The sequence below is a fragment of the Papaver somniferum genome, chromosome 9 (genome assembly GCF_003573695.1).
Source record: "Papaver somniferum cultivar HN1 chromosome 9, ASM357369v1, whole genome shotgun sequence".
NCBI classification, from domain to species: domain Eukaryota; kingdom Viridiplantae; phylum Streptophyta; class Magnoliopsida; order Ranunculales; family Papaveraceae; genus Papaver; species Papaver somniferum.
Genome location: NC_039366.1, coordinates 132,044,791 through 132,061,067, shown reverse-complemented (window position 1 = coordinate 132,061,067; position 16,277 = coordinate 132,044,791).

Sequence of the window (16,277 nt, the reverse complement as noted above, 5' to 3'; positions counted from 1 at the left end):
TAAAATAAAATAAAATTTGGTTTTTGAATGGGAGCAAGCCCACTGTTGGTTTTGTGTTTGCTTTGGCTCAGCTCGTTTGAAAACGTTTGGTGAAACTGAGTCCAAAATCTCGGCCTAGAATTTGGGTACTCGGCCCACTAACGAGTTAACCTAGCGTGATCGGTTACAAGCTCAGCTGGGTTAAAAACCCAGAATACAAAATACAAGTCCAAATTAAACAAGCTCACAAAAATTAAAAACAAGCCCACAAATTAAACAAACAAGCCCACAGAAATTAATTACAAACCCAACAGAAAATAAAAAGCCCAAAAATTGGCTTTAATATTACAAGCCCACAATTAAAAATTGGAAGCCCACAATTCGGGTTCTCTTAAATGGGTTACCTTTTAAGCACAGCCCAGCTGCTCTGATATTGTTGCAAAAACCCAGTTGGGCTTTGGTTCTTTTCCTTGGTGGCGTCCCAGCAGAGGAAAAACTGGTTCAGAACAGCAGGTCCAACAGCAAATGAAGTGAAGCAGATGCAGATGCAAATGCTATGCAGTGAAATGCAAAAATAGCTAATAAAACTACAAGAAAAACACAGGACCAATCCCCGGCAGCGGCGCCAAAAACTTGGTGGACCCGGGAAAGCGTATAAAATTGAAGTGAAATGAAAACGGGCCTACAGTAATACCGCAAGTGCACGGTCGTCAGTTGTAGATCGTGCAAGTACGGGTCGATCCACAGAGACTGGGTGTGTTTTGGAGTTTTCTAGCTATTTTGGGCTCTAGTTGGCTATTGGGCTTTAGGTTACCTTTGGGTTATAAGCTTGTTTGATAATGAAGTGAACTGAGCTTGGGCTCAGTTGGTCTTGAAGTGCACTAGGCTTGACCTTTGAAGTGCAATGGAATGGACTCAATTGATTTGGTCTTGGGCTTTTGAGTTTAGGCTTTTGGATTAAGCCCACAGTTGACTGAATTGGGCTTCTAGATTAATCCAAGACTGAACTGGGCTTTGATCCTTAACCTAAACTGTGGCTGGGCCTTGGGCAGCAGGACAGTGGCCAATGCAAGAGCTGGAGAAACAGCAGACAGCAGGAGTGGAAGCAGACAGCTGCAGTAGCAAAGCTGGTTGAGGTAGCAGCAGCAGCAGCAGTGGAAGGGAAGCAATGCAGCTGTCAGACCAAGATAAGGCTCTAGGCCATGACACTGGCCAAGGCAGACTAGCACAAAGGCTAAGTCAAGATAGCTAGCTCTAGGACCAAGCTGAGACAGGGCAAAACAGGGTCAAGGTAGTGCAACAATGCAGTGAGTTAACATGGGAGAATAAGGCACCAAGCCAAGACAATGACATAAAGAAACCATGAAGCATAGGGAAAGGCTGCAGTGCTTATGTACAAAGTAAGGTTACAGTGACAGTGGCAATGGTGTTGCATATTTACAATGTGGTAATGGCAATGACAGTAGAGAAGTGACAATGCAGCTGGAGTATTTACAAAGGCCAAAAACAATTATGAAACTAAGGTGGCATTTACAATGAATGGTGACATAGTGCTAATGTGATAGTGCAAGCCAAGTAATAACAAAACAGAGATAGTTGCAAACCAAGGCTACAAGCCAAGGGCAGTGGGAGAACAAGGCACAAAGGCAGCTAGCCTAAGGCAAAGAGTGAAGAAAGAACAAGATACAAAAAATGAAAGGCAAAGTTGGGAGCCTAGGCATACAACTAGAGTGGGAAGAGAACTAGTTTGCTCACAGTCACTAGTGAGCACTAGTTTCTCCCCACTGCTCAATCAATCCAATGCTTCAAAGGCTTTAGCCTAACATTCACACAAAACAGTAAACATCACAACTAGGTTATGAATCCACCTTGTGACCTAGCCAGATGGTGTAATTCTATGTTAAATCCCTGTCCCTAATGGAGCTAGGTGAAGGTTCAAGCCTGCCTATGTTCCAGGGCATACATAAATGGAATGGAAGGAGAAGAAGCTTGCTAATGAGCACTAAATTCCTCTATTTCTCAATTAGCTCAATTTACAAGAATTATAACCTAACATTCCACCTATAACAGTGACTTAAGGCATCATCTCAGCCTAGCTATACACATACACATGAGAGCTCACATAACAGCAACAACAACAAAACAATTACTAAACAGAGCATTGAACTGAACATAAACAAACACAGAAGACATAAAACAAAAACATGAACTGAATTGAAACACAAAAACAGCAACTGAATTGAAACTGAATAAGAGTAATGGAATAAACATAAAAATAGTTGAAAATTAAACACTAACCCTTGAGACACTGGCTATTCCAGTGCTCTTGGGTGACACACTGGCTAATCCAGGCATAAGCCTTTACATCACACATCAGTTGCCTTTTATAGTTTTACAAAATATCCCCAAATTTCGAAACCCTAACTTGCAAACCCTAATTTTTGAATTGAAAAGTCCACTCACCTAATCCCTGAATTGATGTCGACCCATGCCTATTCTCTCTTCTCTGCTCCTCTTCATGTCTTCAATTGCGTCTTATAGCCTCACCTAATTTATTGATTTATCACCTAGGGTTTCAGTGGTGAAAAATCAATGAGTTAGATGGCTATAGAGGTAGGGGAGGTAGCTACGGCGTGTAGGTGGTGTTTGGTGACAGTGGAGGAAGTGGCGATGGCAGGGTGGCAGTGGACATGGAAGAGAGGCAGGAGCAGAGCTCGACTGCAACTGTCGGGGGAAGAAGAGAGTTTTTGGGGAAAAAAGATTTGGGGAAGAAGAACTTGTTTGGGTGAAGTCGATGGTTTTGGATGCTAGGGTGTGAAGCGGGTGCAGCGAACTTTGATGAACAGCAAATAAAGAGCGTTGGATGATCCCATATAGATTGAATCGAACGGCTACGATGGAGAGGTATGTAGCGACCGTTGGATTATGAGATACAACAAAACTGACGGCTTCAGATGGAGTTAGGTACTATGGTGTTTGACAGGAGCTTCGGATTTTGATGCACAATGATGAGGCGACCGTTGGATGACAAGATGGATCCAATCTGACGGCTCTCATGGAAATGGGTATGGATAATGGAAATGGATTTGGGTAAGGGTTTTGGGCCTTGGGTATGCCAAGCCCATATCTTCTTTAAGAACAATTCTTCCTCTTCAAGCCCACTTCTCGTTGATCCGGCTCTTGCAAACATCATTCTTCGCTTCCTCCTAGCGGGAGTCTTTGCCGTTCCTTTGCTCTTTTCGCTCCGTGAGATAACCATGCTTTATTTAGTACCTAAAAATGCAAAATTAATTAATAAAAAGATTTATTCTTGAAAACAATGAAAATACAGAATATGGGTTAAAAATGGAGAATTAGAGCACAAAAGATGAGTTAAATGCCAAGAAAAATATATATAAATATGCACTTTTTAGCACTCATCACCGCGTCATCCCATGAAACCAATAAGGAGTACATTCAACACTCTTGGCGCAAGCACTTCAATAATGCATGCACTCATAGATGAGGAAGTTCATATTGCTCCTGGGCGCTCCAGAGAAAGGAATCAACCATCCAATTTCATCACGCGTGAATATCTAGAACGACTTCTCCAAAATCGAGGCAAGGTAAACCTGGTGGACCTACACCAGCATCAACCTCCGTATCCTCTTGATGTGAGAAGAGTTCCTCTCCCGAGAGGATACTCTTCCCCTCAGTTTTCCCTTTATGATGGTACTGGTAACGCTCGTGAATGCATTTATCGTTTTCTGAAATCTTTGGGAGAGCACGAATACAACCACGTCCTTCGCCTGAAAGAGTTATCAAAGTCGCTTACTGGAAGAGCGTACACCTGGTACATCAAAATCGCACCAAACATCATATCAAACTGGTGTGAGATGGTCACTGCTTTCTAAAAAAAGTATTTCTTCGTGTCTGAACAGATCACCTTCTCAGACTTGGGAAGAATATTTCAACGAAACAATGAGCATCCAAATGATTACGTCAAAATATTCAGGATTCAAGCACTGGATTGTCACGATCCAAACGTGACTGAACAACAGTTGGTGGAGTCATGCATTAACGGTATGGTTCTCATCTATCGTGCTTTACTAGAAAACTTACATTCCCAGACATTCTCTGAACTCCATGAGGCCGCTAAGCGGTCGGCTACGATGACACCAGTACTGTTGGAGAAAACTAGACCGTCCAGGGTGAAGACGCACGCGAAACCCGAGGAAACAGGCGCCTTATCAACAAGCAATACAACACTGGTCCCTCTGTAAGCGTGGTAGGTGAAGGAGGGAAAAGAAAAGCTCCATCAATGGAGCAACAACCCAAACGCGCAGCGCCGACGCAGACGACTCCATCTCGGAAAGTCGCGGCTAAGACTCCTGAAGCTGGAGATGCTGCTCCAGACTTTTCATTTCCAATAGATAAGGTCATTGAACTCCTGGAAGCATGGATTCAAGACGACGCGATCAAGATACCTCCTCTTAAGCGTCCGCCAACTGAAGAAGAAATGGCGAATCCCAAATATTGTCGTTATCACAGATTTGTCAATCACCCAACCAGTGACTGCAACAAGTTGAAGCGCATTTTCAAAGAGAAGGTGTATGATAGAGAACTTCAATTAGGAAATGAAAGAGTCCACAAAGACCCTCTTCCTGTCAGGAGCTGCATGATTTCCGGGGACTCTGTCCACAAGACTGTGCAGTCTATGATGGAACATTTATGTGAAATTCTGTATTTCTCTAAGGCGCAGCATCAAGACATGTTTGGGGCACTGAACCGTGTCGTATCAGTCAAGCGTCTGTTTCCAGTTAAGAAAGTCGGTCCCGAACCCCAATCCTTCCTAGGAAACGCGAGATGTAACTAGGGACTCCTAACCATCGCTCGTTTGAAGGATGTCGAGTTTGACAACGCGCTGATTGATGTAGCATCTGGTTTCAATATTTTCATTGTCAAGGCCCTGAAAGCTGCAAAGACTTCGAAGCAGGAAGTTGTTCATCACCCAACCATAATTAAAAATTTTGAAAGAGAGTCTAGATACGCTTATGGGTACATCGACCTCGAAATCAAGACATGAGACGCTTTAACACGCGGTAAGTTTCATATTGTGAAAGATTACCCGAACTATGATATGATTCTGGGGCGCTCGTGGGTGCATAACAACAAAGCAAAATCTAGGGGTGTGTCCTTTGCCAGTGTCTATACCTGAAAGGATTACCAACAAGCCGTCAAAACCCAAAGATGATCTGTTGTCGTATCGACAACTTGCTAGTGTGATGCAATTACCCGGAGAGATCCCATCAGCATACATTAGAAGATTCCGAACCCAATTAAGTCTTATTGAACAACCTTTTTTGCAACCAGTCATTCCACCTTCCGCTGGGTCTCGGGGACTCGCTCCAACCAACAGCCCAGCGGTCGCTAGGAGATGTGAATGGGATGCTGGTCCTTTCAAACGCTTTGTTAAAAGTTTAGAAGTTGTCTCAGTCAAAGACGACGAGTCCAAGGATCAAGTGGTTGTACAACACCCAAACCCGTTTCAAATTGGAGATTTGGTAATGAAGGCGGCCGCGTTTCAAGTTGGAGATGTGACAGTGAAGGTGACCGCTCAGTCTGATTCACCTACAGAAAGGGAAGATAAGTTATACCTGGTGGCAAACGTTATCTTAGGCAGGTACTGCAAGCTCATCAATGCCGACAAACTGGTGGGCATGACAATCACGATGGATCAAACCTTTCAATACCTAAAACGATGTGCTACCTTTTCCTCCTGCGTTCTCTTTAGTATTTCCTCCAGAAATTTCCTCTTTCATGCAATATTTGTAATTCCTCCAAAATGATTGCACTGCTTGCATTCATAATTAGGGTTTCAATTTGTCAGTTAATCAAAGTATTATTTCCTTTTAATCTTTTTACTCCTGAATCATGACACAAAGTCTTGAACAAGCCTAAAACCATCACCAGTACTTATTAGTTCAAACCAGAAAGAAACATCTCATATCTTTCGAGAAACATTAAAGGAGTACACGCAGAAAGAAAAGAGGCAAAGGATTTGTATAATTATTAGGGAAAGTGTACTATGAAGAGCGGTTCACTCCAAAAAAAAAAGCGCTTCTCCATCATCACATGATTAGGAGGATTGCAGCACAGGGAAGACAGGTCCGTGGCCAATCTATGATTTCCATTATTGCATCCCCTTCGTTGTTTTTAGGGTTACATGCAATCATCATGAAGACGATGCACAATCACATAACCCATCATCACTTATGAATGTCGCATTCTCTTTGGCTGGACAACGGAATGGAGAGATTTTATTATAACCCTACTGGAGAGCGTCACAGTTGGGGTCTCAAGATAACGTGAATAAATGAATCATTATTTAAATAAACCTAAACTCAGTCACCGCTGAGTATAAAAAGAAATGCCTACAAACTATGGAGGAGCATTCATCTACAAAAAAAAAGATAGAGGATAACAGAAGAAAAGTCTAATCATCAGTGATATCAGCAGTGTCTTCACCGGAGCCATCATTGGAAACTGCTTCAACACCTTCATCAGAAGCCACTGCATCCTCTCTGGAGTCTGCCTCGACTTCCCTTTCTGATGTCGTTTCAACGCCTCCCTTAACAGTTGCTTCAATTTTCCCTCCAAGAGACGCGCATACATCATCCTTGGAAGCTGTTTCAACATATTCTGCAGATGTCGCTACCATGATCTCCTCAGCATCTACTTCAATGTTCCCTCCGACGGTTGCTTCAATACCCTTCACGGAAGCTACTTCGGCCTCTCCCTCAGGAACTGTGATAGGTGTCTAAAACACCTTGATATTTATCTATTGTTTATGCTTTCTTTGCTAAGGTTTCTTGTAAATTATGTATTTTATGTTTGATTTTGAGTTTTAGGTACTTTGGAGTAAAATAAGAAGAAACGTCCCTTAAAAGAGCTAAAGTGTCATTTCATGTGCAACTACTGTTGGAGGCGAATTATTTCTCATTATTTGCTTTTATTTCTTCACCTCTATCTGAGAAGCATGTCGGCTTTAGTGATGCAAGTATTGTCTGAAAAGCATGGCAGCTTTAGTGATGAAGAATTGAAGAAAAAAAGTGGATATGAGAGGTAAGAGACGGCTGCTATTGGTAGAAGAATTCGAAAATACGGTGTATTTTGGCATTTGAACCCTCGGAAGAGAGTACTAGAGACACCCCATAAACGCGCTAAAAACACACTGGAAACATGTTGAAAACGGCCCAAAAAGTGATATTTGCACATATATTCGTTTTTGGGGCCAAGCTCGTACGAAACAGTAGCTTATGGCCTCACATAACTATTTTGGACTCAGCTGTGAGTTGGACTTGGGATGGAAAGAATTGGAATGGAATGTCTACATAATAAGGGAAATGGGCATAATAAATTTACATATTATAGATCACTATTATTCCATAATAAGAAGAGCATCTTTTGATTATTACCTTGTGTGGTGGTATCGAATTGGTTAAGAAATTATTTTCTTTCTGCACGAGACAAAGATTTGGGAAGCTGCGGAATTAATTAGCTTCTGTACGAGATTTGGATGTCGACAGCTACATAGAACAAAAGAAGAAACAATTTGTCAGATGTTAGAGGAGCCAATAAGAAGAAAACAGCTTAACGAGAGGGATAGAGGTGCTAGATAGGGACGAAAGGTGGAAGTTGAAAAGACTTGGGAATTAATTGTTTTGGAGAGAAGTGGTGCTGCTAACCTTTTGCAGTTCTGTTTGCATTTCCATTACTATTTGGCGAGCAAGAGAGTTCGGTTGGGCCTGCCAACGTACCGACGAAACTTCATTACTCTGTTTTTCGATCCATCAGTAGCTAAATCTCTTTTCTAGGGTTTTGAAAGAAACTATTTTTGATGCATAATTTTTAATAATTATTTTCTTTGACATAAATACTCCCATTTTGTGCTTTTAAATTATTAAAAATTTTCTCTTCTTTATATGCTTCGTGAAAACTGTTTTGGGTAATTTAAATACCGTTCTTTTATAAGCGATGGAAAATTATGCCTTAAAATAGTGACGAGAGTCATAAAAAGAGCTTGTAACGTTTTATCTTCCAAAGCATGAGATTGAGTTCAAAATTGTTTTGAGTAAACTAGGAGTATTTTGTCAAAGGAATTGTTATTGAGTTTACAAATATTGGAAGTAGTGGAATCTAAAACCCTAGAATCTTCTCTCCTTGGTAACCAAAAATCAATTTTAAGTAGTTTGTCTTAGCATTTTCTTTTAATAATCAAAAACCAAATCCTTAAAAAGAGTCCGAGCAACGAATCTCTATTTACCACTTGTAAAAACTACATCAAACTGCCCCAACAGCCTTCTGAGGATGCTCCGGTTCGTCCATGTCAGAATCGAGGATGATGATTCCGTTACGGACATGGTAATCATGCTTGTTTTAACTGGAAGGCCGCTCATGCTCGATTCTTCGCTGCTTTAGTCGAGCTGCAAACCTTTCAGCTCTCGCGCTCGGCAGCTGAGACGCTTCGTCGCGCCTCCATTCTTCCTCTATGCCGACCGAAGCTAAGAAAGCATGAACACGCTCCCGAACGAGACGTAGGTGCAGAAGAGACATACCCTGTATGGCACGACCAGCTTCACGAAACGGAGGATCTATTTTGGCCATCACCTCCTCGAACGCATTAGCCTTGGGTTTGTCGACTTCAAAGCTTTTTTCTGGAGAAGTAAAGGAGTAATCATCACCAGCAGATCCCGTCATATACTACAAAAAGGCATTATGATTAACAACAGATATATAAAAAAAAACATCATCAATTAAAAATCAAATTACATGGTGAACGTGAAACAATACTTGGAAGAAAAAAAAGTGATTATGCGATGGGAGAAAGGATCTGGCGTCTTCTTTATATTCCACAAATCAACAAGATCCCAAGAAGAAAAGTAGTCTCTACTCGCGACGTATAAAGGCTCCAGATACGGGATAACAATCAAATAGATACTCATCTATCTGAAGACAACTGACGTGCGCCGAAGGGAAACATATCTCGCTCAAGGGACGAGCCAGGCTCTATCTATCCTGGTAATGTACGCTAAAACTATTCTTGTGAATTCTTTTTTTTACTGTCACCATCTAGTGCATACCCCGCAATAGTGTCACTATTACGTGCTAAGCAGGGGACTTAATATTGATGGTGGTTTTTAGTCCAGGGTGAAAACTGTAAAATCCAGTACTTAATGCACTATCACCCTGCAAGGGATAAATCCATTTGAAATATGACGAGTTCAAAAACCCTCCTCGTTCATTGAGAAATTCAATATATATGAAATTCACTCAGAATGGCACGTAGCAGCAATCCCAAAATATATTTTGAATTCTTTCTTCTACTAGCATTGCCCATTGATGAATGTGAAAAAGCGGGGGTCTAACAACACCACCCAATATTTCGCTTAGCAATCTGTATGGTCTAAATCCGAAATACTTTCCTAGATAATCAACTAGATAGTAAGACTCAATCTAGATAAAAGTATCTCAAGGAGTTAATATCTCTCTCTTGTTTTTGATATTACTCAAGCTAATAGAAATCAGCGAGTCCTAATCAAACACAAGGAATACTTGGACGGTACCAAATACCAATGTCCAAGGATCAATCAATATCAATCAACAACCAAAGGTCGGATTTCCAATTGATGATCACAAACGCACAACCTGTATTATTTCAATTATATAACAAATATAATGCGGAAATAGAAATAACACAGACACCAGAATTTTGTTAACGAGGAAACCGCAAATGCAGAAAAATCCCGGGACCTAGTCCAGATTGAATACACACTGTATTAAGCCGCTACAGACACTAGCCTACTCCAAGCTAACTTCGGACTGGACTATATTTAAACCCCAATCAGTCTCCCACCGATCCAAGGTACAGTTGTATTCCCTACGCCTCTGATCCCAGCAGGACACCGCGCACTTGATTCCCTTAGCTGATCTCACCCACAACTAAGAGTTGTTGCAACCCAAAATTGCGGACTTGATAATAAACAAATTTGTCTCACACAGAAAAGTCTATCAAAGGATAAATCTTTCTCCCACAGAAGAACCCTAGGTTTTTGTTCCGTCTTATGATATGAAATCAAGGTGAACAGGAACCAATTGATAATCCGGTCTTATATTCCCGAAGAACAGCCTAGATTAATCAATCACCTCTCAACAGTCTTACTTGTATAAACAAGAGGACGTCGAGGAATCACAAACAGTGAGACGAAGATGTTTGTGACTTCTTTATCTTGCATATCGGAGAACTCTCACGATCTCAAGCCAATCAATAAGATTGTACTCGTACGATAGAAGATGCAAGATCAGATCACACAACTACGATAAAAGTAGTATCGGTCTGGCTTCACAATCCCAATGAAGTCGTTAACCTGGTTTTAGAAAAGAAAACCAAAGGTTATAGGAGAATCGACTCTAGCGAGCGCACTAGTATCACACAGACGTGTGGGGATTAGTTTTTCCCAATTCTAGATGTCTCTTTTATATAGTCTTCAAATCAGGGGTTTTCATTAGTTACAAAGCAATCAATATTCACCGTTAGATGAAAACCTGATTTAGATTCAAGCTAATATTTCTCAACAGTTAGATCGAAAACTTAGCTTGTTACACACACTTGAGATATACGTTTACTGGGTTTGTGAAAACCGTTCCCAAACGTGTACGTGTATGTTGGTTCAACATAGTAACCCAAAAGGTTAACCATATGAGCATTTCATATTAACCTTGTTCTTCTTCACCATAACTAGTTCAATTGACTCAAATGAACTAGTTAGAGAGTTGTTCGATCGCTATGAGATCTTATGTAACTACAAAAGACACAATTGAAACAAAGATGATTCGATTCGATTTGAATCGGCTCATGAAATTTATAGCCATGGTTTGCATACTGCATTCCTTAGTAATTTAAGTTTCATGTTCAGAGCACATCTTTAGATCATAACCCACTCAAGTTCGCAAACAAGTTCGCGGACTTAAGGCAACCGACAGAGTTTTCCAAACTCAGCAGAAAATCTCGGCAAAGAGACTTCCGCCAGTTCGCGGACTAGGTTCGGGGACTGAGTTCACGGATTAAACACGCAAACGGATTTTTAGAAATCCCAGCAGAAATTCTCGGTAAGAGAACCTCCGTCAGTTCGTGGACTGAGTTCGCAAACTGAGTTCGCGGACTTGGAAAATCCAATTCCTCCGGTTTCTCTCAATCAACAAAGTTCACAAACTTCGGATTAAGGAATAAGACTTATGCACATATGTGTTACCACACAATTCTTATATCCATCATTGGTTATATTGACCTAAACTCTCATTCCAACCATTGAAACATTCTTAGAGGACGTTATATAGTTGTTACACTATTTCTCGTCAAAGCGATTTTCAAAGTGATTGAAACATTATGACTTTCGTCACTAGGTGAAGAAAAACCTGATCAAAGCGAAACGCTTTACCAACACATGATTTCGAGATATAGATAGGCGAGATATACTTGGCTCGAAATATGAAATGTGTATGATCCAGTCTATATAGCATACGACTTTTGTCTCATAAGAAGTAGGAGATAGAAGAGATAGACTTTTGAGTGATTGATAAGTTCAAGTCTCCACATAAATTTTTGTTGATGAAGTTCCACGGTTTCTTGAGTAGATCTTCGTCGTTGTGTGATGAATCGCCATGAAGTCCTTGATCTCAACTACACTTTTCTATCCTAGTACGAGACTTAGCTATGTAGAATAGAAATCAAGACTCATAGTTTTGATCACTAATATTGAAAAACATGCTTGATATAGAAACGCATGAGAGGTCGACCGAGCTACGCTCTAACAATCTCCCCCTTTGTCAATTTTAGGGACAAAACTACTAATACATATGGAATACAAAAAAGATTAACTTTAGTGGCTCCTATTCCATAGTCTAATCTTCAACGTCCCATGAAACCTTCGTCCTTCCAAGTACTCCAATGATCCTAAAGGTTGTAAGTTTAGCTTTACCATTGTGGAAGATCCGTAGCTATAACAATGAGAGAAATCGAGATTCTCGATCATCATTATACAATGACATAGTATTATGTAACATCAAAGTCCAATTGCATCACGACTTTAACAATAATACTACGGTGATATGTATCACTCCCCCTTAGTCAATACTCCATCTCACATGGAAACCACTCCCCCTTACACAATGATCCGAAAACCATATGTATATGTAGTAGAACTACACATTAATTCTCCCCCTTTTTGTCTATAAAATTGGCAAATATACAAGAACGGGATCTCAATGAAATTTCTGAGAAGAGACGTTTCATAGACTAAAAGAAAAATACATACCAACTTAATTTAGATGCAATCATAAAGTCGAAGATAAATGCATTCATCAATGAGTTTTAAGATACAAGACAACCCCTATAAAATTCCACAGCCGCACACCCCACAAGCTATTACCATTAAGCACAAGTTCAAAAGAACTCTCCCCCATTTGATGTCGTTCCCGAAAGAACAACAAGAGCGACCTCAATTTCGAAAGAAAAGAAGGATTTTTAATTGGACACCAAAAACCATAGGAATGATTTTCTATATTCAAAGCTCAATCAAATTAATCACAAGTAAACCCATGATTAATTTAACTGGAATACGCAACTAAATCAAACCGCAAAAGTGATCAATTTAATTGATTGTGCTCAACATAAGTAAACTTACGGAGCTACAACTAAGGTAATCATACAGAGATGACTAACTTAATCGTTCACATACTCAACATAAGGAAAACCTTACGAAATATACGACTATATTAACGAATAAAACATGATTATTATAACCGTTCATATACTCAACACAAGGACTTGTGGAATATATGAAAACTCAATTAGACTAATTACAAGAGAACCTATAATTAATCTAATTGGAAAACACAACCAAACTAATCACAAAAGTAATCAGTTTAATTGTCAATTGTTTTGCTCGACAAAAAAAGATTTTCGGAGCAAATAACTAAATAACCAATCAAGATGATTAACTTAGTTCAAAAGTGCTCGACATAAAGTACCTTACGGAACAACTAACAAATCTAATCACTAAGTAATCAACTTAGTTATATCGTGCTCGACATAAGACACATTACGGAGCCTCACAGTAATACATAAGATATGGATCAGTGATGATCATTACTGTGGAATATATACAAGGATATATTCTATTTTTCCATCACTATTTGCATAACGACATAATAGACTTTATCCATGTCACACAAAAGATTTTACCCTATTTTCCATAAAATACATGACTGCATAGGCATAACTTTTGTATTTGTCAAAAGTCCATTCATCCTTTCATCAATACAAATACCAATTTATGAACGACTTTACTTTTGACAGCATGTGGGACCTTCAAGTTCACAGACACAAATAATACATATCCCATAAACAATTGCAATATCACAAAATCATAAAGATTAATACTGCAATAATATCATCCTCCAAATATTTTTAGAATTTAATACCAATAAACCTAAAAAATAAACATAAAAAGATGAAAACAAAAATAGCTATGTGTAGTCACAATCTTCGCTATTCAAAACGCTAGTTATTATTCCAACTAAACCAAAAAGAAGACATACTAGGCAACTAAACCTCTTAAAAATCATTTCACTTACCTTGAATATTCTTCTCGTATTCCCTATATTTTTCAAGCTCATCTTCAATTAGGTCAATCCTTGATTCAAGACTATCCATTTACTCCTCAAGTCTTTTGGAAGAAACTTCAAGTTCATTTTTCAGAGCACGAACTTGTTCCAAGACGAGATTCATGGTTAAAGAGAGCTTATCAAACTGAGATACAGTAGGGTTCTCATCAGAAGAAGAGACATGTTTGTCATATCACATCTCATTGTTAGAAGAATCGAAACGAATCTTCTTCGAAGGAAATAGAACCGTCCATACATCACTTTCTTTACTCGAAATACTAGAAGAGGACATGATAGAGAAGATGAAATGAGAGTGCTGAAGAGTTAAAGCTTTAGAAAGGAATACAAGTGTAGAATTCCCAGAAACACCTTTTTTTTTTTTTTACCAAACCCTAACAGAAGTTGGTTATCCAAAAGGCTGAAGCCGTTCACGAACAAGACCTGGTAAAATCACAAACAGAAAATAACAATTTATATATTACAGTCCTCTTGTATATCATGATCCTTGTATAAGAGGAAGAAAACACAAGAATCATTTTTCAATAAGATAACTTAGCATAAGGCCTCCAATCCAAGGTTGGACTGGGATAATCTTTGCAAAGAGAGAAACCACCCATTCCACTAGGTTTCTGCTTATCCATTTGAAAAGGAGAGTTATGAAGAACTTTCCTATCCATTGTAATCATAGTTTTAAACAACTTGACTGCAGATCTTTGCAAATCCTGCACCGTTTTTGAAAACACCTTTTGATGAAGGTAGGCTTCCTTTTCTTTTTCAGCATACAACGGTTAGCCAGGCAGGACTGTTTTTGATTTTTCATGCTAAGATGATCCTGAGATGAACTCAAATAAACATTGAGATTTGGTAGACCCTTTTCCGAGAAACTCCTGATGTTCAACACAAAATCAGGAGAGGTTTGCTGACCCAACTCATGAGACACAGACGGACATGTCATGAAGGAATCATGAGAATAATTTTCAGCAAAAGACTATGAGAGCAATCATAGATTTCCTCAGGACAATAATCAAGAGTACTTATCCATTCTTTAGTTATCTCTCTTACCTCAGTTTCTGGATCTTTCGAAGTTTTATAACACGTAAGACCAGTTTTATTAGTACGGCTTTTCTGGATATTCTTATCCTTTACATTGATTAACGGAATTTCTTTTTGAGACTTTCTTTTGCTATGTCTGAGTATTTTCTTAAGTTTCTGTATAAACAGAGACAGCGTAGAAATAAAACAATTCTCACTTTTCTCGTTCATCAATTTAGGACGACAGGTCTTACAATCAGGAGAAGTGACATGATTGCTAGACAATTGATGGTCGTCTCTTGACATGTATTCGCGATCGAAAATTCTAAGTTTTCCGACAAGTGTGTTTCGCAAAAGAGTATTAAGGTTATTTCCCTCAACGATGGCATGTCTTTTGGATTCGTATATGGATGGCAGCGATCGGAGGATTTTCATCACAATTTCCTCTTCGGGAATGGTCTTACCCAATGCACATGATGCATTAACAATTTCAGACAGTTTGTGATAAAAATTGTCAAACGATTCTTCTTCTGCCATATAAAGGTCTTCCCATTCAGAATTAAGGTTTTGAAGCCTAGCTTCCTTTTCACTGGAGTTACCTTCAAATACATTTTCCAAAGTATCCCAAGCTTATTTAGATGTGGTGCACGATGCCACATGATGTCGAAGATTTGGGGTAATAGAATGCAAGATGGCGTTCAGCCCGTCGGAGTTTTTCCTTGCAGCAATTAACTCGACAGCATTATACATAAAAAATTCTTTAGGTACAAATGCATCTCTTTCCATAACAGCGCGACTTTCATAGCCATTCACAACATAGATCCATGATTGGAAGTCACGCGACTGAAGAAATGTGCGCATAACAACTTTCCACCATATGTAGTTTGAGCCATCGAATACTGGTGGTACGTTTACAGAGATAACACTTCCGTCCATAGAGTCAGATCGCTACAAACACAGACTTGTGAGTCTTTAATGTATTTTCCTGCTCTGATACCAATTGAAAAAGCGGGGGTCTAACAACACCACCCAATATTTCGCTTAGCAATCTGTATGGACTAACTCCGAAATACTTTGCTAGAGAATCAACTAGACAGTCAGACTCAACCTAGATAAAGTATCTCAAGGAGTTAATATCTCTCTCTTGTTTTTGATATTACTCAAGCTAATAGAAATCAGCGAGTCCTAATCAAACACAAGGAATACTTGGACGGTACCAAAGACCAATGTCCAAGGATCAATCAATATCAATCGACAACCAAAGGTCGGATTTCCAATTGATGATCACAAACGCACAACCTGTATTATTTCAATTATATAACAAATATAATGCGGAAATAGAAATAACACAGACACCAGAATTTTGTTAACGAGGAAACCGAAAATGCAGAAAAACCCCGGGACCTAGTCCAGATTGAATACACACTATATTAAGCCGCTACAGACACTAGCCTACACCAAGCTAACTTCGGACTGGACTATAGTTAAACCCCAATCAGTCTCCCAACGATCCAAGGTACAGTTGTATTCCCTACGCCTATGATCCTAGCAGGACACTGCGC